Source organism: Ambystoma mexicanum, chromosome 1q (genome assembly GCF_040938575.1).
Source record: "Ambystoma mexicanum isolate Mex_15411 chromosome 1q, UKY_AmexF1_1, whole genome shotgun sequence".
Taxonomy (NCBI): Eukaryota; Metazoa; Chordata; class Amphibia; order Caudata; family Ambystomatidae; genus Ambystoma; species Ambystoma mexicanum.
Window position 1 is genome coordinate 1,254,292,686 of NC_090922.1, and position 22,133 is coordinate 1,254,314,818.

General features: G+C 54.9%; 7 non-coding genes across 7 annotated transcripts; all 7 read left to right on the forward strand.

Annotated features, from left to right (window-relative positions):
- The first annotated feature begins 2,759 nt into the window (after window positions 1–2,759).
- Window positions 2,760–2,878, forward strand: LOC138564564 (5S ribosomal RNA). Its single transcript, XR_011300508.1, has one exon. It is a non-coding gene; the product is annotated as a 5S ribosomal RNA (ribosomal RNA).
- Window positions 2,879–5,635: 2,757 nt separating this feature from the next.
- Window positions 5,636–5,754, forward strand: LOC138563860 (5S ribosomal RNA). The gene has a single exon (XR_011299834.1). It is a non-coding gene; the product is annotated as a 5S ribosomal RNA (ribosomal RNA).
- A 2,839-nt stretch (window positions 5,755–8,593) lies between these two features.
- Window positions 8,594–8,712, forward strand: LOC138563872 (5S ribosomal RNA). The gene has a single exon (XR_011299846.1). It is a non-coding gene; the product is annotated as a 5S ribosomal RNA (ribosomal RNA).
- Window positions 8,713–11,566: 2,854 nt separating this feature from the next.
- On the forward strand, window positions 11,567–11,685 carry LOC138563884 (5S ribosomal RNA). Its single transcript, XR_011299857.1, has one exon. It is a non-coding gene; the product is annotated as a 5S ribosomal RNA (ribosomal RNA).
- A 2,854-nt stretch (window positions 11,686–14,539) lies between these two features.
- On the forward strand, window positions 14,540–14,658 carry LOC138563895 (5S ribosomal RNA). The gene has a single exon (XR_011299868.1). It is a non-coding gene; the product is annotated as a 5S ribosomal RNA (ribosomal RNA).
- Window positions 14,659–17,407: 2,749 nt separating this feature from the next.
- On the forward strand, window positions 17,408–17,526 carry LOC138564435 (5S ribosomal RNA). The gene has a single exon (XR_011300383.1). It is a non-coding gene; the product is annotated as a 5S ribosomal RNA (ribosomal RNA).
- A 2,759-nt stretch (window positions 17,527–20,285) lies between these two features.
- On the forward strand, window positions 20,286–20,404 carry LOC138564575 (5S ribosomal RNA). Its single transcript, XR_011300519.1, has one exon. It is a non-coding gene; the product is annotated as a 5S ribosomal RNA (ribosomal RNA).
- The last annotated feature ends 1,729 nt before the right edge of the window (window positions 20,405–22,133 follow it).

A 22,133-nucleotide genomic window follows, 5' to 3' on the forward strand; every position in this document is an offset into this window, starting at 1 on the left:
TTTTGCTACTCTGTCCCCGATAGGTGGCGTTCGTCTTCTCCGCCTTGAGCTATCATTTTCCTCCATTCTCCTTTTAATTTTAACAAACACAGCGCGTGAAAAAGGCAAAGGGGCAGCCAGCAGCCCTTGCTCCAATACAGACCCCCGTCAGTAGCGAACACGTTTTCGCCAAACTAACTTGGAGCAGCACACTCCAGCAGCGGGAGGCTGAATCGACGGCAGCTTGTCGGCTCGGATGGAGCAAAAAAGAGCAGCTCGTGTCCCTGCCAAAGCTCCTTCAGCGTCTTTCTGTTTTCTCTCGAGTGGGCCCTTTCCCTGCCATTGAAACGTGGACACGCAAGGCCCCCTACAGCTAGTGGAGGGAAGTGGATGGGTCTCATCTGCATATGTGGGGTCTAGAGGTAGAGTGCACCTTGGGAGACAGGGGGACACTTGGAGCGGGAACTGCTCACGGGGGGAGAGGGGCCTTCAAGAGGCAGGAAGGGAGGCCACATCATGCCTCTCGTCTCCATAGCCAGGCCTCTGGATGGGGAAGAAGTGGCGGTCACCCTAAGCTTCCTAGAAGTCCCAGCTGGGCCCCATGCTACCTAATAATCTCGCCTGATCGAGCCTGATCGAGCGCTGGTCGAGCCGAGGCGAGCCTTCAGCCTAGGGGCCCAGGAGCCCAGGAGCCCAGGGTCTGGCCTCGGTCCTTCCCATGTGCAGGGAGTCGGCCTTCAGCTGATGCCTGACCTGGGCAGGGCTGGGCTGGGCTGGGCTGGGCTGGGCTGGGCTGGGGGCCTCAGCTGCTGTTCCTGGGCTTGCTTCTTTCCTGGACGTGTAGGCCACCCGCCGGAGAAGGTGAGGCCCTCAGCTGACATTGCCCTCCGCCTTCCCGACGCTTGGGTGAGTGCTAGTGTGGTTTGATCTGAATTTACGGGCGGCTTCTTTGCAAACGTTTGCCAAACCAACTTGGAGCACCAATGGGGTAGAGAATCAGCCTTCAGCTGATGCCTGCCTGCGCTGTGCTGGGTTGGGGGCCTCAGTTGCTGTTACTGGGCCTGCTTCTTTCCTGCACTTGTAGGCCACCAGCCGGAGAAGGTAAGGGCTGCAACCAACATCGCCCTCTGCCTTCCAAGGGGTCGAGGAGACTGGAGCAGGAAAATTGGGTGTGTGTTTATTTCTTATTTTTTAGAGGTGCTTTTTTTTCCTTTTTATAAGGAACCGACGCTTGGGTGAGTGCTAGTGTGGCTTGAGCTGAATTTACAGGCAGCTTCTTTGCAAACATTTGCCAAACCAACTTGGAGCAGCACTGGGTTAGAGAGTCAGCCTTCAGGTGTTCCCTGCATGGGCTAGGCTGGGCTGGGGGCCTCAGTTGCTGTTACTGGGCCTGCTTCTTTCCTGAACTTGTAGGCCACCAGCCGGAGAAGGTAAGGGCCTCAACCAACATCGCCCTTTGCCTTCCAAGGAGTCGAGGAGACCGGAGCAGGAAAATTGTGTGTGTGTTTATTTCTTATTTTTTAGAGGTGCTTTTTTCCCCCTTTTTATAAGGAACCGACGCTTGGGTGAGTGCTAGTGTGGTTTGATCTGAATTTACGGGCGGCTTCTTTGCAAACGTTTGCCAAACCAACTTGGAGCACCACTGGGTTAGAGAATCAGCCTTCAGCTGATGCCTGCCTGGGCTGTGCTGGGTTGGGGGCCTCAGTTGCTGTTACTGGGCCTGCTTCTTTCCTGCACTTGTAGGCCACCAGCCGGAGAAGGTAAGGGCCGCAACCAACATCGCCCTCTGCCTTCCAAGGAGTCGAGGAGACCGGAGCAGGAAAATTGTGTGTGTGTTTATTTCTTATTTTTTAGAGGTGCTTTTTTTCCTTTTTATAAGGACCCGACGCTTGGGTGAGTGCTAGTGTGGCTTGAGCTGAATTTACAGGCAGCTTCTTTGCAAACTTTTGCCAAACCAACTTGGAGCAGCACTGGGTTAGAGAGTCAGCCTTCAGGTGTTCCCTGCATGGGCTGGGCTGGGCTGGGGGCCTCGGTTGCTGTTACTGGGCCTGCTTCTTTCCTGCACTCGTAGACCACCAGCAGAGAAGGTAAGGAAGGGCCTTAACCCACGTCGACCTCTGCCTTCCAAAGAGTCGAGGAGACCCCAGCAGGAAAATTGTGTGTGTGTGTGTGTGTTTATTTCTTTCTTTTAGAGATTTATTTTTATTTTTGTAAGGAACTGACGCTTGGTAGAGTGAGTGCTAGTGTGGCTTGAGCTGAATTTACAGGCAGTTTCTTTGCAAACATGAATAGGCAAGCGGGTATTTCAAAAGTGGGTGCATGGAGCTGCTCGTTGCTTTTCCAAGCCGGCAGCTGTGGCTCCTGAGCTTGAGGCAAAAAAAGAGCAGCAGCACACTGCAGAGGACAGCGTTCAGCATTGCAAGAGGGGTGTGGACTTCAGAGCCGACACAGCACAAGAGGCTCGGAATCGGCTGACTCTTAGAGCAGAAACACACTGCCGAGGACAGCGTTCAGCATTGCAAGAGGGGTGTGGACGTCAGAGCCGACACAGCACAAGAGGCTCGGAATCGGCTGACTCTTAGTGCAGAAACACACTGCCGAGGACAGCGTTCAGCATTGCAAGAGGGGTGGGGACGTCAGAGCCGACACAGCACAAGAGGCTCGGAATCGGCACACTCTTAGAGCAGAAACACACTGCCGAGGACAGCGTTCAGCATTGCAAGAGGGGGGTGGATGCCGAGCTGACACAGCACAAGAGGCTCGGAATCGGCGCAGTCCTCGCCTACGGCCATACCACCCTGAATGCGCCCGATCTCGTACGATCTCGGAAACTAAGCAGGGTCGGGCCTGGTTAGTACTTGGATGGGAGACCGCCTGGGAATACCAGGTGCTGTAGGCATTTTGCTACTCTGTCCCCGATAGGTGGCGTTCGTCTTCTCCGCCTTGAGCTATCATTTTCCTCCATTCTCCTTTTAATTTTAACAAACACAGCGCGTGAAAAAGGCAAAGGGGCAGCCAGCAGCCCTTGCTCCAATACAGACCCCCGTCAGTAGCGAACACGTTTTCGCCAAACTAACTTGGAGCAGCACACTCCAGCAGCGGGAGGCTGAATCGACGGCAGCTTGTCGGCTCGGATGGAGCAAAAAAGAGCAGCTCGTGTCCCTGCCAAAGCTCCTTCAGCGTCTTTCTGTTTTCTCTCGAGTGGGCCCTTTCCCTGCCATTGAAACGTGGACACGCAAGGCCCCCTACAGCTAGTGGAGGGAAGTGGATGGGTCTCATCTGCATATGTGGGGTCTAGAGGTAGAGTGCACCTTGGGAGACAGGGGGACACTTGGAGCGGGAACTGCTCACGGGGGGAGAGGGGCCTTCAAGAGGCAGGAAGGGAGGCCACATCATGCCTCTCGTCTCCATAGCCAGGCCTCTGGATGGGGAAGAAGTGGCGGTCACCCTAAGCTTCCTAGAAGTCCCAGCTGGGCCCCCTTCTACCTAATAATCTCGCCTGATCGAGCCTGATCGAGCGCTGGTCGAGCCGAGGCGAGCCTTCAGCCTAGGGGCCCAGGAGCCCAGGAGCCCAGGGTCTGGCCTCGGTCCTTCCCATGTGCAGGGAGTCGGCCTTCAGCTGATGCCTGACCTGGGCAGGGCTGGGCTGGGCTGGGCTGGGCTGGGCTGGGCTGGGGGCCTCAGCTGCTGTTCCTGGGCTTGCTTCTTTCCTGGACGTGTAGGCCACCCGCCGGAGAAGGTGAGGCCCTCAGCTGACATTGCCCTCCGCCTTCCCGACGCTTGGGTGAGTGCTAGTGTGGTTTGATCTGAATTTACGGGCGGCTTCTTTGCAAACGTTTGCCAAACCAACTTGGAGCACCAATGGGGTAGAGAATCAGCCTTCAGCTGATGCCTGCCTGCGCTGTGCTGGGTTGGGGGCCTCAGTTGCTGTTACTGGGCCTGCTTCTTTCCTGCACTTGTAGGCCACCAGCCGGAGAAGGTAAGGGCTGCAACCAACATCGCCCTCTGCCTTCCAAGGGGTCGAGGAGACTGGAGCAGGAAAATTGGGTGTGTGTTTATTTCTTATTTTTTAGAGGTGCTTTTTTTTCCTTTTTATAAGGAACCGACGCTTGGGTGAGTGCTAGTGTGGCTTGAGCTGAATTTACAGGCAGCTTCTTTGCAAACATTTGCCAAACCAACTTGGAGCAGCACTGGGTTAGAGAGTCAGCCTTCAGGTGTTCCCTGCATGGGCTAGGCTGGGCTGGGGGCCTCAGTTGCTGTTACTGGGCCTGCTTCTTTCCTGAACTTGTAGGCCACCAGCCGGAGAAGGTAAGGGCCTCAACCAACATCGCCCTTTGCCTTCCAAGGAGTCGAGGAGACCGGAGCAGGAAAATTGTGTGTGTGTTTATTTCTTATTTTTTAGAGGTGCTTTTTTCCCCCTTTTTATAAGGAACCGACGCTTGGGTGAGTGCTAGTGTGGTTTGATCTGAATTTACGGGCGGCTTCTTTGCAAACGTTTGCCAAACCAACTTGGAGCACCACTGGGTTAGAGAATCAGCCTTCAGCTGATGCCTGCCTGGGCTGTGCTGGGTTGGGGGCCTCAGTTGCTGTTACTGGGCCTGCTTCTTTCCTGCACTTGTAGGCCACCAGCCGGAGAAGGTAAGGGCCGCAACCAACATCGCCCTCTGCCTTCCAAGGAGTCGAGGAGACCGGAGCAGGAAAATTGTGTGTGTGTTTATTTCTTATTTTTTAGAGGTGCTTTTTTTCCTTTTTATAAGGACCCGACGCTTGGGTGAGTGCTAGTGTGGCTTGAGCTGAATTTACAGGCAGCTTCTTTGCAAACTTTTGCCAAACCAACTTGGAGCAGCACTGGGTTAGAGAGTCAGCCTTCAGGTGTTCCCTGCATGGGCTGGGCTGGGCTGGGGGCCTCGGTTGCTGTTACTGGGCCTGCTTCTTTCCTGCACTCGTAGACCACCAGCAGAGAAGGTAAGGAAGGGCCTTAACCCACGTCGACCTCTGCCTTCCAAAGAGTCGAGGAGACCCCAGCAGGAAAATTGTGTGTGTGTGTGTGTGTTTATTTCTTTCTTTTAGAGATTTATTTTTATTTTTGTAAGGAACTGACGCTTGGTAGAGTGAGTGCTAGTGTGGCTTGAGCTGAATTTACAGGCAGTTTCTTTGCAAACATGAATAGGCAAGCGGGTATTTCAAAAGTGGGTGCATGGAGCTGCTCGTTGCTTTTCCAAGCCGGCAGCTGTGGCTCCTGAGCTTGAGGCAAAAAAAGAGCAGCAGCACACTGCAGAGGACAGCGTTCAGCATTGCAAGAGGGGTGTGGACTTCAGAGCCGACACAGCACAAGAGGCTCGGAATCGGCTGACTCTTAGAGCAGAAACACACTGCCGAGGACAGCGTTCAGCATTGCAAGAGGGGTGTGGACGTCAGAGCCGACACAGCACAAGAGGCTCGGAATCGGCTGACTCTTAGTGCAGAAACACTGCCGAGGACAGCGTTCAGCATTGCAAGAGGGGTGGGGACGTCAGAGCCGACACAGCACAAGAGGCTCGGAATCGGCACACTCTTAGAGCAGAAACACACTGCCGAGGACAGCGTTCAGCATTGCAAGAGGGGGGTGGATGCCGAGCTGACACAGCACAAGAGGCTCGGAATCGGCGCACTCCTCGCCTACGGCCATACCACCCTGAATGCGCCCGATCTCGTCCGATCTCGGAAGCTAAGCAGGGTCGGGCCTGGTTAGTACTTGGATGGGAGACCGCCTGGGAATACCAGGTGCTGTAGGCATTTTGCTACTCTGTCCCCGATAGGTGGCGTTCGTCTTCTCCGCCTTGAGCTATCATTTTCCTCCATTCTCCTTTTAATTTTAACAAACACAGCGCGTGAAAAAGGCAAAGGGGCAGCCAGCAGCCCTTGCTCCAATACAGACCCCCGTCAGTAGCGAACACGTTTTCGCCAAACTAACTTGGAGCAGCACACTCCAGCAGCGGGAGGCTGAATCGACGGCAGCTTGTCGGCTCGGATGGAGCAAAAAAGAGCAGCTCGTGTCCCTGCCAAAGCTCCTTCAGCGTCTTTCTGTTTTCTCTCGAGTGGGCCCTTTCCCTGCCATTGAAACGTGGACACGCAAGGCCCCCTACAGCTAGTGGAGGGAAGTGGATGGGTCTCATCTGCATATGTGGGGTCTAGAGGTAGAGTGCACCTTGGGAGACAGGGGGACACTTGGAGCGGGAACTGCTCACGGGGGGAGAGGGGCCTTCAAGAGGCAGGAAGGGAGGCCACATCATGCCTCTCGTCTCCATAGCCAGGCCTCTGGATGGGGAAGAAGTGGCGGTCACCCTAAGCTTCCTAGAAGTCCCAGCTGGGCCCCATGCTACCTAATAATCTCGCCTGATCGAGCCTGATCGAGCGCTGGTCGAGCCTTCAGCCTAGGGGCCCAGGAGCCCAGGAGCCCAGGGTCTGGCCTCGGTCCTTCCCATGTGCAGGGAGTCGGCCTTCAGCTGATGCCTGACCTGGGCAGGGCTGGGCTGGGCTGGGCTGGGCTGGGGGCCTCAGCTGCTGTTCCTGGGCTTGCTTCTTTCCTGGACGTGTAGGCCACCCGCCGGAGAAGGTGAGGCCCTCAGCTGACATTGCCCTCCGCCTTCCCGACGCTTGGGTGAGTGCTAGTGTGGTTTGATCTGAATTTACGGGCGGCTTCTTTGCAAACGTTTGCCAAACCAACTTGGAGCACCAATGGGGTAGAGAATCAGCCTTCAGCTGATGCCTGCCTGCGCTGTGCTGGGTTGGGGGCCTCAGTTGCTGTTACTGGGCCTGCTTCTTTCCTGCACTTGTAGGCCACCAGCCGGAGAAGGTAAGGGCTGCAACCAACATCGCCCTCTGCCTTCCAAGGGGTCGAGGAGACTGGAGCAGGAAAATTGGGTGTGTGTTTATTTCTTATTTTTTAGAGGTGCTTTTTTTTCCTTTTTATAAGGAACCGACGCTTGGGTGAGTGCTAGTGTGGCTTGAGCTGAATTTACAGGCAGCTTCTTTGCAAACATTTGCCAAACCAACTTGGAGCAGCACTGGGTTAGAGAGTCAGCCTTCAGGTGTTCCCTGCATGGGCTAGGCTGGGCTGGGGGCCTCAGTTGCTGTTACTGGGCCTGCTTCTTTCCTGAACTTGTAGGCCACCAGCCGGAGAAGGTAAGGGCCTCAACCAACATCGCCCTTTGCCTTCCAAGGAGTCGAGGAGACCGGAGCAGGAAAATTGTGTGTGTGTTTATTTCTTATTTTTTAGAGGTGCTTTTTTCCCCCTTTTTATAAGGAACCGACGCTTGGGTGAGTGCTAGTGTGGTTTGATCTGAATTTACGGGCGGCTTCTTTGCAAACGTTTGCCAAACCAACTTGGAGCACCACTGGGTTAGAGAATCAGCCTTCAGCTGATGCCTGCCTGGGCTGTGCTGGGTTGGGGGCCTCAGTTGCTGTTACTGGGCCTGCTTCTTTCCTGCACTTGTAGGCCACCAGCCGGAGAAGGTAAGGGCCGCAACCAACATCGCCCTCTGCCTTCCAAGGAGTCGAGGAGACCGGAGCAGGAAAATTGTGTGTGTGTTTATTTCTTATTTTTTAGAGGTGCTTTTTTTCCTTTTTATAAGGACCCGACGCTTGGGTGAGTGCTAGTGTGGCTTGAGCTGAATTTACAGGCAGCTTCTTTGCAAACTTTTGCCAAACCAACTTGGAGCAGCACTGGGTTAGAGAGTCAGCCTTCAGGTGTTCCCTGCATGGGCTGGGCTGGGCTGGGGGCCTCGGTTGCTGTTACTGGGCCTGCTTCTTTCCTGCACTCGTAGACCACCAGCAGAGAAGGTAAGGAAGGGCCTTAACCCACGTCGACCTCTGCCTTCCAAAGAGTCGAGGAGACCCCAGCAGGAAAATTGTGTGTGTGTGTGTGTGTTTATTTCTTTCTTTTAGAGATTTATTTTTATTTTTGTAAGGAACTGACGCTTGGTAGAGTGAGTGCTAGTGTGGCTTGAGCTGAATTTACAGGCAGTTTCTTTGCAAACATGAATAGGCAAGCGGGTATTTCAAAAGTGGGTGCATGGAGCTGCTCGTTGCTTTTCCAAGCCGGCAGCTGTGGCTCCTGAGCTTGAGGCAAAAAAAGAGCAGCAGCACACTGCAGAGGACAGCGTTCAGCATTGCAAGAGGGGTGTGGACTTCAGAGCCGACACAGCACAAGAGGCTCGGAATCGGCTGACTCTTAGAGCAGAAACACACTGCCGAGGACAGCGTTCAGCATTGCAAGAGGGGTGTGGACGTCAGAGCCGACACAGCACAAGAGGCTCGGAATCGGCTGACTCTTAGTGCAGAAACACACTGCCGAGGACAGCGTTCAGCATTGCAAGAGGGGTGGGGACGTCACAGCCGACACAGCACAAGAGGCTCGGAATCGGCTGACTCTTAGTGCAGAAACACACTGCCGAGGACAGCGTTCAGCATTGCAAGAGGGGTGGGGACGTCAGAGCCGACACAGCACAAGAGGCTCGGAATCGGCACACTCTTAGAGCAGAAACACACTGCCGAGGACAGCGTTCAGCATTGCAAGAGGGGGGTGGATGCCGAGCTGACACAGCACAAGAGGCTCGGAATCGGCGCACTCCTCGCCTACGGCCATACCACCCTGAATGCGCCCGATCTCGTCCGATCTCGGAAGCTAAGCAGGGTCGGGCCTGGTTAGTACTTGGATGGGAGACCGCCTGGGAATACCAGGTGCTGTAGGCATTTTGCTACTCTGTCCCCGATAGGTGGCGTTCGTCTTCTCCGCCTTGAGCTATCATTTTCCTCCATTCTCCTTTTAATTTTAACAAACACAGCGCGTGAAAAAGGCAAAGGGGCAGCCAGCAGCCCTTGCTCCAATACAGACCCCCGTCAGTAGCGAACACGTTTTCGCCAAACTAACTTGGAGCAGCACACTCCAGCAGCGGGAGGCTGAATCGACGGCAGCTTGTCGGCTCGGATGGAGCAAAAAAGAGCAGCTCGTGTCCCTGCCAAAGCTCCTTCAGCGTCTTTCTGTTTTCTCTCGAGTGGGCCCTTTCCCTGCCATTGAAACGTGGACACGCAAGGCCCCCTACAGCTAGTGGAGGGAAGTGGATGGGTCTCATCTGCATATGTGGGGTCTAGAGGTAGAGTGCACCTTGGGAGACAGGGGGACACTTGGAGCGGGAACTGCTCACGGGGGGAGAGGGGCCTTCAAGAGGCAGGAAGGGAGGCCACATCATGCCTCTCGTCTCCATAGCCAGGCCTCTGGATGGGGAAGAAGTGGCGGTCACCCTAAGCTTCCTAGAAGTCCCAGCTGGGCCCCATGCTACCTAATAATCTCGCCTGATCGAGCCTGATCGAGCGCTGGTCGAGCCGAGGCGAGCCTTCAGCCTAGGGGCCCAGGAGCCCAGGAGCCCAGGGTCTGGCCTCGGTCCTTCCCATGTGCAGGGAGTCGGCCTTCAGCTGATGCCTGACCTGGGCAGGGCTGGGCTGGGCTGGGCTGGGCTGGGCTGGGGGCCTCAGCTGCTGTTCCTGGGCTTGCTTCTTTCTTGGACGTGTAGGCCACCCGCCGGAGAAGGTGAGGCCCTCAGCTGACATTGCCCTCCGCCTTCCCGACGCTTGGGTGAGTGCTAGTGTGGTTTGATCTGAATTTACGGGCGGCTTCTTTGCAAACGTTTGCCAAACCAACTTGGAGCACCAATGGGGTAGAGAATCAGCCTTCAGCTGATGCCTGCCTGCGCTGTGCTGGGTTGGGGGCCTCAGTTGCTGTTACTGGGCCTGCTTCTTTCCTGCACTTGTAGGCCACCAGCCGGAGAAGGTAAGGGCTGCAACCAACATCGCCCTCTGCCTTCCAAGGGGTCGAGGAGACTGGAGCAGGAAAATTGGGTGTGTGTTTATTTCTTATTTTTTAGAGGTGCTTTTTTTTCCTTTTTATAAGGAACCGACGCTTGGGTGAGTGCTAGTGTGGCTTGAGCTGAATTTACAGGCAGCTTCTTTGCAAACATTTGCCAAACCAACTTGGAGCAGCACTGGGTTAGAGAGTCAGCCTTCAGGTGTTCCCTGCATGGGCTAGGCTGGGCTGGGGGCCTCAGTTGCTGTTACTGGGCCTGCTTCTTTCCTGAACTTGTAGGCCACCAGCCGGAGAAGGTAAGGGCCTCAACCAACATCGCCCTTTGCCTTCCAAGGAGTCGAGGAGACCGGAGCAGGAAAATTGTGTGTGTGTTTATTTCTTATTTTTTAGAGGTGCTTTTTTCCCCCTTTTTATAAGGAACCGACGCTTGGGTGAGTGCTAGTGTGGTTTGATCTGAATTTACGGGCGGCTTCTTTGCAAACGTTTGCCAAACCAACTTGGAGCACCACTGGGTTAGAGAATCAGCCTTCAGCTGATGCCTGCCTGGGCTGTGCTGGGTTGGGGGCCTCAGTTGCTGTTACTGGGCCTGCTTCTTTCCTGCACTTGTAGGCCACCAGCCGGAGAAGGTAAGGGCCGCAACCAACATCGCCCTCTGCCTTCCAAGGAGTCGAGGAGACCGGAGCAGGAAAATTGTGTGTGTGTTTATTTCTTATTTTTTAGAGGTGCTTTTTTTCCTTTTTATAAGGACCCGACGCTTGGGTGAGTGCTAGTGTGGCTTGAGCTGAATTTACAGGCAGCTTCTTTGCAAACTTTTGCCAAACCAACTTGGAGCAGCACTGGGTTAGAGAGTCAGCCTTCAGGTGTTCCCTGCATGGGCTGGGCTGGGCTGGGGGCCTCGGTTGCTGTTACTGGGCCTGCTTCTTTCCTGCACTCGTAGACCACCAGCAGAGAAGGTAAGGAAGGGCCTTAACCCACGTCGACCTCTGCCTTCCAAAGAGTCGAGGAGACCCCAGCAGGAAAATTGTGTGTGTGTGTGTGTGTTTATTTCTTTCTTTTAGAGATTTATTTTTATTTTTGTAAGGAACTGACGCTTGGTAGAGTGAGTGCTAGTGTGGCTTGAGCTGAATTTACAGGCAGTTTCTTTGCAAACATGAATAGGCAAGCGGGTATTTCAAAAGTGGGTGCATGAAGCTGCTCGTTGCTTTTCCAAGCCGGCAGCTGTGGCTCCTGAGCTTGAGGCAAAAAAAGAGCAGCAGCACACTGCAGAGGACAGCGTTCAGCATTGCAAGAGGGGTGTGGACTTCAGAGCCGACACAGCACAAGAGGCTCGGAATCGGCTGACTCTTAGAGCAGAAACACACTGCCGAGGACAGCGTTCAGCATTGCAAGAGGGGTGTGGACGTCAGAGCCGACACAGCACAAGAGGCTCGGAATCGGCTGACTCTTAGTGCAGAAACACACTGCCGAGGACAGCGTTCAGCATTGCAAGAGGGGTGGGGACGTCACAGCCGACACAGCACAAGAGGCTCGGAATCGGCTGACTCTTAGTGCAGAAACACACTGCCGAGGACAGCGTTCAGCATTGCAAGAGGGGTGGGGACGTCAGAGCCGACACAGCACAAGAGGCTCGGAATCGGCACACTCTTAGAGCAGAAACACACTGCCGAGGACAGCGTTCAGCATTGCAAGAGGGGGGTGGATGCCGAGCTGACACAGCACAAGAGGCTCGGAATCGGCGCACTCCTCGCCTACGGCCATACCACCCTGAATGCGCCCGATCTCGTCCGATCTCGGAAGCTAAGCAGGGTCGGGCCTGGTTAGTACTTGGATGGGAGACCGCCTGGGAATACCAGGTGCTGTAGGCATTTTGCTACTCTGTCCCCGATAGGTGGCGTTCGTCTTCTCCGCCTTGAGCTATCATTTTCCTCCATTCTCCTTTTAATTTTAACAAACACAGCGCGTGAAAAAGGCAAAGGGGCAGCCAGCAGCCCTTGCTCCAATACAGACCCCCGTCAGTAGCGAACACGTTTTCGCCAAACTAACTTGGAGCAGCACACTCCAGCAGCGGGAGGCTGAATCGACGGCAGCTTGTCGGCTCGGATGGAGCAAAAAAGAGCAGCTCGTGTCCCTGCCAAAGCTCCTTCAGCGTCTTTCTGTTTTCTCTCGAGTGGGCCCTTTCCCTGCCATTGAAACGTGGACACGCAAGGCCCCCTACAGCTAGTGGAGGGAAGTGGATGGGTCTCATCTGCATATGTGGGGTCTAGAGGTAGAGTGCACCTTGGGAGACAGGGGGACACTTGGAGCGGGAACTGCTCACGGGGGGAGAGGGGCCTTCAAGAGGCAGGAAGGGAGGCCACATCATGCCTCTCGTCTCCATAGCCAGGCCTCTGGATGGGGAAGAAGTGGCGGTCACCCTAAGCTTCCTAGAAGTCCCAGCTGGGCCCCATGCTACCTAATAATCTCGCCTGATCGAGCCTGATCGAGCGCTGGTCGAGCCGAGGCGAGCCTTCAGCCTAGGGGCCCAGGAGCCCAGGAGCCCAGGGTCTGGCCTCGGTCCTTCCCATGTGCAGGGAGTCGGCCTTCAGCTGATGCCTGACCTGGGCAGGGCTGGGCTGGGCTGGGCTGGGCTGGGCTGGGGGCCTCAGCTGCTGTTCCTGGGCTTGCTTCTTTCTTGGACGTGTAGGCCACCCGCCGGAGAAGGTGAGGCCCTCAGCTGACATTGCCCTCCGCCTTCCCGACGCTTGGGTGAGTGCTAGTGTGGTTTGATCTGAATTTACGGGCGGCTTCTTTGCAAACGTTTGCCAAACCAACTTGGAGCACCAATGGGGTAGAGAATCAGCCTTCAGCTGATGCCTGCCTGCGCTGTGCTGGGTTGGGGGCCTCAGTTGCTGTTACTGGGCCTGCTTCTTTCCTGCACTTGTAGGCCACCAGCCGGAGAAGGTAAGGGCTGCAACCAACATCGCCCTCTGCCTTCCAAGGGGTCGAGGAGACTGGAGCAGGAAAATTGGGTGTGTGTTTATTTCTTATTTTTTAGAGGTGCTTTTTTTTCCTTTTTATAAGGAACCGACGCTTGGGTGAGTGCTAGTGTGGCTTGAGCTGAATTTACAGGCAGCTTCTTTGCAAACATTTGCCAAACCAACTTGGAGCAGCACTGGGTTAGAGAGTCAGCCTTCAGGTGTTCCCTGCATGGGCTAGGCTGGGCTGGGGGCCTCAGTTGCTGTTACTGGGCCTGCTTCTTTCCTGAACTTGTAGGCCACCAGCCGGAGAAGGTAAGGGCCTCAACCAACATCGCCCTTTGCCTTCCAAGGAGTCGAGGAGACCGGAGCAGGAAAATTGTGTGTGTGTTTATTTCTTATTTTTTAGAGGTGCTTTTTTCCCCCTTTTTATAAGGAACCGACGCTTGGGTGAGTGCTAGTGTGGTTTGATCTGAATTTACGGGCGGCTTCTTTGCAAACGTTTGCCAAACCAACTTGGAGCACCACTGGGTTAGAGAATCAGCCTTCAGCTGATGCCTGCCTGGGCTGTGCTGGGTTGGGGGCCTCAGTTGCTGTTACTGGGCCTGCTTCTTTCCTGCACTTGTAGGCCACCAGCCGGAGAAGGTAAGGGCCGCAACCAACATCGCCCTCTGCCTTCCAAGGAGTCGAGGAGACCGGAGCAGGAAAATTGTGTGTGTGTTTATTTCTTATTTTTTAGAGGTGCTTTTTTTCCTTTTTATAAGGACCCGACGCTTGGGTGAGTGCTAGTGTGGCTTGAGCTGAATTTACAGGCAGCTTCTTTGCAAACTTTTGCCAAACCAACTTGGAGCAGCACTGGGTTAGAGAGTCAGCCTTCAGGTGTTCCCTGCATGGGCTGGGCTGGGCTGGGGGCCTCGGTTGCTGTTACTGGGCCTGCTTCTTTCCTGCACTCGTAGACCACCAGCAGAGAAGGTAAGGAAGGGCCTTAACCCACGTCGACCTCTGCCTTCCAAAGAGTCGAGGAGACCCCAGCAGGAAAATTGTGTGTGTGTGTGTGTGTTTATTTCTTTCTTTTAGAGATTTATTTTTATTTTTGTAAGGAACTGACGCTTGGTAGAGTGAGTGCTAGTGTGGCTTGAGCTGAATTTACAGGCAGTTTCTTTGCAAACATGAATAGGCAAGCGGGTATTTCAAAAGTGGGTGCATGAAGCTGCTCGTTGCTTTTCCAAGCCGGCAGCTGTGGCTCCTGAGCTTGAGGCAAAAAAAGAGCAGCAGCACACTGCAGAGGACAGCGTTCAGCATTGCAAGAGGGGTGTGGACTTCAGAGCCGACACAGCACAAGAGGCTCGGAATCGGCTGACTCTTAGAGCAGAAACACACTGCCGAGGACAGCGTTCAGCATTGCAAGAGGGGTGTGGACGTCAGAGCCGACACAGCACAAGAGGCTCGGAATCGGCTGACTCTTAGTGCAGAAACACACTGCCGAGGACAGCGTTCAGCATTGCAAGAGGGGTGGGGACGTCACAGCCGACACAGCACAAGAGGCTCGGAATCGGCTGACTCTTAGTGCAGAAACACACTGCCGAGGACAGCGTTCAGCATTGCAAGAGGGGTGGGGACGTCAGAGCCGACACAGCACAAGAGGCTCGGAATCGGCACACTCTTAGAGCAGAAACACACTGCCGAGGACAGCGTTCAGCATTGCAAGAGGGGGGTGGATGCCGAGCTGACACAGCACAAGAGGCTCGGAATCGGCGCACTCCTCGCCTACGGCCATACCACCCTGAATGCGCCCGATCTCGTCCGATCTCGGAAGCTAAGCAGGGTCGGGCCTGGTTAGTACTTGGATGGGAGACCGCCTGGGAATACCAGGTGCTGTAGGCATTTTGCTACTCTGTCCCCGATAGGTGGCGTTCGTCTTCTCCGCCTTGAGCTATCATTTTCCTCCATTCTCCTTTTAATTTTAACAAACACAGCGCGTGAAAAAGGCAAAGGGGCAGCCAGCAGCCCTTGCTCCAATACAGACCCCCGTCAGTAGCGAACACGTTTTCGCCAAACTAACTTGGAGCAGCACACTCCAGCAGCGGGAGGCTGAATCGACGGCAGCTTGTCGGCTCGGATGGAGCAAAAAAGAGCAGCTCGTGTCCCTGCCAAAGCTCCTTCAGCGTCTTTCTGTTTTCTCTCGAGTGGGCCCTTTCCCTGCCATTGAAACGTGGACACGCAAGGCCCCCTACAGCTAGTGGAGGGAAGTGGATGGGTCTCATCTGCATATGTGGGGTCTAGAGGTAGAGTGCACCTTGGGAGACAGGGGGACACTTGGAGCGGGAACTGCTCACGGGGGGAGAGGGGCCTTCAAGAGGCAGGAAGGGAGGCCACATCATGCCTCTCGTCTCCATAGCCAGGCCTCTGGATGGGGAAGAAGTGGCGGTCACCCTAAGCTTCCTAGAAGTCCCAGCTGGGCCCCATGCTACCTAATAATCTCGCCTGATCGAGCCTGATCGAGCGCTGGTCGAGCCGAGGCGAGCCTTCAGCCTAGGGGCCCAGGAGCCCAGGAGCCCAGGGTCTGGCCTCGGTCCTTCCCATGTGCAGGGAGTCGGCCTTCAGCTGATGCCTGACCTGGGCAGGGCTGGGCTGGGCTGGGCTGGGCTGGGGGCCTCAGCTGCTGTTCCTGGGCTTGCTTCTTTCCTGGACGTGTAGGCCACCCGCCGGAGAAGGTGAGGCCCTCAGCTGACATTGCCCTCCGCCTTCCCGACGCTTGGGTGAGTGCTAGTGTGGTTTGATCTGAATTTACGGGCGGCTTCTTTGCAAACGTTTGCCAAACCAACTTGGAGCACCAATGGGGTAGAGAATCAGCCTTCAGCTGATGCCTGCCTGCGCTGTGCTGGGTTGGGGGCCTCAGTTGCTGTTACTGGGCCTGCTTCTTTCCTGCACTTGTAGGCCACCAGCCGGAGAAGGTAAGGGCTGCAACCAACATCGCCCTCTGCCTTCCAAGGGGTCGAGGAGACTGGAGCAGGAAAATTGGGTGTGTGTTTATTTCTTATTTTTTAGAGGTGCTTTTTTTTCCTTTTTATAAGGAACCGACGCTTGGGTGAGTGCTAGTGTGGCTTGAGCTGAATTTACAGGCAGCTTCTTTGCAAACATTTGCCAAACCAACTTGGAGCAGCACTGGGTTAGAGAGTCAGCCTTCAGGTGTTCCCTGCATGGGCTAGGCTGGGCTGGGGGCCTCAGTTGCTGTTACTGGGCCTGCTTCTTTCCTGAACTTGTAGGCCACCAGCCGGAGAAGGTAAGGGCCTCAACCAACATCGCCCTTTGCCTTCCAAGGAGTCGAGGAGACCGGAGCAGGAAAATTGTGTGTGTGTTTATTTCTTATTTTTTAGAGGTGCTTTTTTCCCCCTTTTTATAAGGAACCGACGCTTGGGTGAGTGCTAGTGTGGTTTGATCTGAATTTACGGGCGGCTTCTTTGCAAACGTTTGCCAAACCAACTTGGAGCACCACTGGGTTAGAGAATCAGCCTTCAGCTGATGCCTGCCTGGGCTGTGCTGGGTTGGGGGCCTCAGTTGCTGTTACTGGGCCTGCTTCTTTCCTGCACTTGTAGGCCACCAGCCGGAGAAGGTAAGGGCCGCAACCAACATCGCCCTCTGCCTTCCAAGGAGTCGAGGAGACCGGAGCAGGAAAATTGTGTGTGTGTTTATTTCTTATTTTTTAGAGGTGCTTTTTTTCCTTTTTATAAGGACCCGACGCTTGGGTGAGTGCTAGTGTGGCTTGAGCTGAATTTACAGGCAGCTTCTTTGCAAACTTTTGCCAAACCAACTTGGAGCAGCACTGGGTTAGAGAGTCAGCCTTCAGGTGTTCCCTGCATGGGCTGGGCTGGGCTGGGGGCCTCGGTTGCTGTTACTGGGCCTGCTTCTTTCCTGCACTCGTAGACCACCAGCAGAGAAGGTAAGGAAGGGCCTTAACCCACGTCGACCTCTGCCTTCCAAAGAGTCGAGGAGACCCCAGCAGGAAAATTGTGTGTGTGTGTGTGTGTTTATTTCTTTCTTTTAGAGATTTATTTTTATTTTTGTAAGGAACTGACGCTTGGTAGAGTGAGTGCTAGTGTGGCTTGAGCTGAATTTACAGGCAGTTTCTTTGCAAACATGAATAGGCAAGCGGGTATTTCAAAAGTGGGTGCATGGAGCTGCTCGTTGCTTTTCCAAGCCGGCAGCTGTGGCTCCTGAGCTTGAGGCAAAAAAAGAGCAGCAGCACACTGCAGAGGACAGCGTTCAGCATTGCAAGAGGGGTGTGGACTTCAGAGCCGACACAGCACAAGAGGCTCGGAATCGGCTGACTCTTAGAGCAGAAACACACTGCCGAGGACAGCGTTCAGCATTGCAAGAGGGGTGTGGACGTCAGAGCCGACACAGCACAAGAGGCTCGGAATCGGCTGACTCTTAGTGCAGAAACACACTGCCGAGGACAGCGTTCAGCATTGCAAGAGGGGTGGGGACGTCAGAGCCGACACAGCACAAGAGGCTCGGAATCGGCACACTCTTAGAGCAGAAACACACTGCCGAGGACAGCGTTCAGCATTGCAAGAGGGGGGTGGATGCCGAGCTGACACAGCACAAGAGGCTCGGAATCGGCGCAGTCCTCGCCTACGGCCATACCACCCTGAATGCGCCCGATCTCGTACGATCTCGGAAGCTAAGCAGGGTCGGGCCTGGTTAGTACTTGGATGGGAGACCGCCTGGGAATACCAGGTGCTGTAGGCATTTTGCTACTCTGTCCCCGATAGGTGGCGTTCGTCTTCTCCGCCTTGAGCTATCATTTTCCTCCATTCTCCTTTTAATTTTAACAAACACAGCGCGTGAAAAAGGCAAAGGGGCAGCCAGCAGCCCTTGCTCCAATACAGACCCCCGTCAGTAGCGAACACGTTTTCGCCAAACTAACTTGGAGCAGCACACTCCAGCAGCGGGAGGCTGAATCGACGGCAGCTTGTCGGCTCGGATGGAGCAAAAAAGAGCAGCTCGTGTCCCTGCCAAAGCTCCTTCAGCGTCTTTCTGTTTTCTCTCGAGTGGGCCCTTTCCCTGCCATTGAAACGTGGACACGCAAGGCCCCCTACAGCTAGTGGAGGGAAGTGGATGGGTCTCATCTGCATATGTGGGGTCTAGAGGTAGAGTGCACCTTGGGAGACAGGGGGACACTTGGAGCGGGAACTGCTCACGGGGGGAGAGGGGCCTTCAAGAGGCAGGAAGGGAGGCCACATCATGCCTCTCGTCTCCATAGCCAGGCCTCTGGATGGGGAAGAAGTGGCGGTCACCCTAAGCTTCCTAGAAGTCCCAGCTGGGCCCCCTTCTACCTAATAATCTCGCCTGATCGAGCCTGATCGAGCGCTGGTCGAGCCGAGGCGAGCCTTCAGCCTAGGGGCCCAGGAGCCCAGGAGCCCAGGGTCTGGCCTCGGTCCTTCCCATGTGCAGGGAGTCGGCCTTCAGCTGATGCCTGACCTGGGCAGGGCTGGGCTGGGCTGGGCTGGGCTGGGCTGGGCTGGGGGCCTCAGCTGCTGTTCCTGGGCTTGCTTCTTTCCTGGACGTGTAGGCCACCCGCCGGAGAAGGTGAGGCCCTCAGCTGACATTGCCCTCCGCCTTCCCGACGCTTGGGTGAGTGCTAGTGTGGTTTGATCTGAATTTACGGGCGGCTTCTTTGCAAACGTTTGCCAAACCAACTTGGAGCACCAATGGGGTAGAGAATCAGCCTTCAGCTGATGCCTGCCTGCGCTGTGCTGGGTTGGGGGCCTCAGTTGCTGTTACTGGGCCTGCTTCTTTCCTGCACTTGTAGGCCACCAGCCGGAGAAGGTAAGGGCTGCAACCAACATCGCCCTCTGCCTTCCAAGGGGTCGAGGAGACTGGAGCAGGAAAATTGGGTGTGTGTTTATTTCTTATTTTTTAGAGGTGCTTTTTTTTCCTTTTTATAAGGAACCGACGCTTGGGTGAGTGCTAGTGTGGCTTGAGCTGAATTTACAGGCAGCTTCTTTGCAAACATTTGCCAAACCAACTTGGAGCAGCACTGGGTTAGAGAGTCAGCCTTCAGGTGTTCCCTGCATGGGCTAGGCTGGGCTGGGGGCCTCAGTTGCTGTTACTGGGCCTGCTTCTTTCCTGAACTTGTAGGCCACCAGCCGGAGAAGGTAAGGGCCTCAACCAACATCGCCCTTTGCCTTCCAAGGAGTCGAGGAGACCGGAGCAGGAAAATTGTGTGTGTGTTTATTTCTTATTTTTTAGAGGTGCTTTTTTCCCCCTTTTTATAAGGAACCGACGCTTGGGTGAGTGCTAGTGTGGTTTGATCTGAATTTACGGGCGGCTTCTTTGCAAACGTTTGCCAAACCAACTTGGAGCACCACTGGGTTAGAGAATCAGCCTTCAGCTGATGCCTGCCTGGGCTGTGCTGGGTTGGGGGCCTCAGTTGCTGTTACTGGGCCTGCTTCTTTCCTGCACTTGTAGGCCACCAGCCGGAGAAGGTAAGGGCCGCAACCAACATCGCCCTCTGCCTTCCAAGGAGTCGAGGAGACCGGAGCAGGAAAATTGTGTGTGTGTTTATTTCTTATTTTTTAGAGGTGCTTTTTTTCCTTTTTATAAGGACCCGACGCTTGGGTGAGTGCTAGTGTGGCTTGAGCTGAATTTACAGGCAGCTTCTTTGCAAACTTTTGCCAAACCAACTTGGAGCAGCACTGGGTTAGAGAGTCAGCCTTCAGGTGTTCCCTGCATGGGCTGGGCTGGGCTGGGGGCCTCGGTTGCTGTTACTGGGCCTGCTTCTTTCCTGCACTCGTAGACCACCAGCAGAGAAGGTAAGGAAGGGCCTTAACCCACGTCGACCTCTGCCTTCCAAAGAGTCGAGGAGACCCCAGCAGGAAAATTGTGTGTGTGTGTGTGTGTTTATTTCTTTCTTTTAGAGATTTATTTTTATTTTTGTAAGGAACTGACGCTTGGTAGAGTGAGTGCTAGTGTGGCTTGAGCTGAATTTACAGGCAGTTTCTTTGCAAACATGAATAGGCAAGCGGGTATTTCAAAAGTGGGTGCATGGAGCTGCTCGTTGCTTTTCCAAGCCGGCAGCTGTGGCTCCTGAGCTTGAGGCAAAAAAAGAGCAGCAGCACACTGCAGAGGACAGCGTTCAGCATTGCAAGAGGGGTGTGGACTTCAGAGCCGACACAGCACAAGAGGCTCGGAATCGGCTGACTCTTAGAGCAGAAACACACTGCCGAGGACAGCGTTCAGCATTGCAAGAGGGGTGTGGACGTCAGAGCCGACACAGCACAAGAGGCTCGGAATCGGCTGACTCTTAGTGCAGAAACACACTGCCGAGGACAGCGTTCAGCATTGCAAGAGGGGTGGGGACGTCAGAGCCGACACAGCACAAGAGGCTCGGAATCGGCACACTCTTAGAGCAGAAACACACTGCCGAGGACAGCGTTCAGCATTGCAAGAGGGGGGTGGATGCCGAGCTGACACAGCACAAGAGGCTCGGAATCGGCGCAGTCCTCGCCTACGGCCATACCACCCTGAATGCGCCCGATCTCGTACGATCTCGGAAACTAAGCAGGGTCGGGCCTGGTTAGTACTTGGATGGGAGACCGCCTGGGAATACCAGGTGCTGTAGGCATTTTGCTACTCTGTCCCCGATAGGTGGCGTTCGTCTTCTCCGCCTTGAGCTATCATTTTCCTCCATTCTCCTTTTAATTTTAACAAACACAGCGCGTGAAAAAGGCAAAGGGGCAGCCAGCAGCCCTTGCTCCAATACAGACCCCCGTCAGTAGCGAACACGTTTTCGCCAAACTAACTTGGAGCAGCACACTCCAGCAGCGGGAGGCTGAATCGACGGCAGCTTGTCGGCTCGGATGGAGCAAAAAAGAGCAGCTCGTGTCCCTGCCAAAGCTCCTTCAGCGTCTTTCTGTTTTCTCTCGAGTGGGCCCTTTCCCTGCCATTGAAACGTGGACACGCAAGGCCCCCTACAGCTAGTGGAGGGAAGTGGATGGGTCTCATCTGCATATGTGGGGTCTAGAGGTAGAGTGCACCTTGGGAGACAGGGGGACACTTGGAGCGGGAACTGCTCACGGGGGGAGAGGGGCCTTCAAGAGGCAGGAAGGGAGGCCACATCATGCCTCTCGTCTCCATAGCCAGGCCTCTGGATGGGGAAGAAGTGGCGGTCACCCTAAGCTTCCTAGAAGTCCCAGCTGGGCCCCCTTCTACCTAATAATCTCGCCTGATCGAGCCTGATCGAGCGCTGGTCGAGCCGAGGCGAGCCTTCAGCCTAGGGGCCCAGGAGCCCAGGAGCCCAGGGTCTGGCCTCGGTCCTTCCCATGTGCAGGGAGTCGGCCTTCAGCTGATGCCTGACCTGGGCAGGGCTGGGCTGGGCTGGGCTGGGCTGGGCTGGGCTGGGGGCCTCAGCTGCTGTTCCTGGGCTTGCTTCTTTCCTGGACGTGTAGGCCACCCGCCGGAGAAGGTGAGGCCCTCAGCTGACATTGCCCTCCGCCTTCCCGACGCTTGGGTGAGTGCTAGTGTGGTTTGATCTGAATTTACGGGCGGCTTCTTTGCAAACGTTTGCCAAACCAACTTGGAGCACCAATGGGGTAGAGAATCAGCCTTCAGCTGATGCCTGCCTGCGCTGTGCTGGGTTGGGGGCCTCAGTTGCTGTTACTGGGCCTGCTTCTTTCCTGCACTTGTAGGCCACCAGCCGGAGAAGGTAAGGGCTGCAACCAACATCGCCCTCTGCCTTCCAAGGGGTCGAGGAGACTGGAGCAGGAAAATTGGGTGTGTGTTTATTTCTTATTTTTTAGAGGTGCTTTTTTTTCCTTTTTATAAGGAACCGACGCTTGGGTGAGTGCTAGTGTGGCTTGAGCTGAATTTACAGGCAGCTTCTTTGCAAACATTTGCCAAACCAACTTGGAGCAGCACTGGGTTAGAGAGTCAGCCTTCAGGTGTTCCCTGCATGGGCTAGGCTGGGCTGGGGGCCTCAGTTGCTGTTACTGGGCCTGCTTCTTTCCTGAACTTGTAGGCCACCAGCCGGAGAAGGTAAGGGCCTCAACCAACATCGCCCTTTGCCTTCCAAGGAGTCGAGGAGACCGGAGCAGGAAAATTGTGTGTGTGTTTATTTCTTATTTTTTAGAGGTGCTTTTTTCCCCCTTTTTATAAGGAACCGACGCTTGGGTGAGTGCTAGTGTGGTTTGATCTGAATTTACGGGCGGCTTCTTTGCAAACGTTTGCCAAACCAACTTGGAGCACCACTGGGTTAGAGAATCAGCCTTCAGCTGATGCCTGCCTGGGCTGTGCTGGGTTGGGGGCCTCAGTTGCTGTTACTGGGCCTGCTTCTTTCCTGCACTTGTAGGCCACCA